Below are 819 nucleotides of genomic sequence, written 5' to 3'. Positions count from 1 at the left end.
TTAGATGAACAAGAGGAGAAAGACTAATTTCCTAGATGCAGGAAATCCACAAGACGTGAGGATAAGAATCACAGACTTTCTTAAACTAAGGAAAAGGTTAGGGACCTGAAGTTACATGTGTGGGGCAGGTGGGGGGAGGGTCATTTACATGACAAAAAGCTTGAGTTTAGGCGATTAGATATTTACTCTGTGAGCTATTTCTGGTAATAGTCCCAATCCTGGGTAAAACTCCAGTTTTCTTCCAAGGTGATTAAGAACAAAGAAAGTTGCCCTTTCTCTGGAGTCGTTAGGTCTGGCCCTCAACTGCTTTCAGCTGGAAATAATCGACATTTTAATGATACATCTTGCAGACGACTGCTGTGAATATCCTTGGCAAAAGCCTACTCTGAACCCCTTCGCTGTCAATATCCACCCCTAAAGAGGAATATTAAAATAACAAAACTGAAAAGGAACATCTCTACACCTACGAAACCACCCCCTATATTCCCAAATAAATAGTACCTAGCTTTTAGTTACCAAGTCGAAATAAAAAGCATGGCTGAGGTTCTGCTCGGCGCCTTTAGAATAGAATGCATTCCCTTCCAAAAGTCCCTAATAAAATACAGGACAAGTGACTAAGGTTTCTCAGCAGAGAAATCCCTCTCGCCTCCAGCCAGCCCACGGGCCAATCAGAACACCGAAATGCTAATAAGAACAATCCTGGCTCCGCCCCCTCAATGACCTCACACGTACCAACTCCACCCACACTTGCTGTTTTCAATCAGGTCCGCAGAAGGGCTATTTAAAAGGCCCGCTCACAGAGCTGAATTCACTGTGGTC

This window comes from Sorex araneus, chromosome 2, assembly GCF_027595985.1.
Source record: "Sorex araneus isolate mSorAra2 chromosome 2, mSorAra2.pri, whole genome shotgun sequence".
Lineage (NCBI taxonomy): Eukaryota > Metazoa > Chordata > Mammalia > Eulipotyphla > Soricidae > Sorex > Sorex araneus.
The sequence above is the reverse complement of the archived record's forward strand: the minus strand, read 5'-3'. Positions refer to the sequence as shown.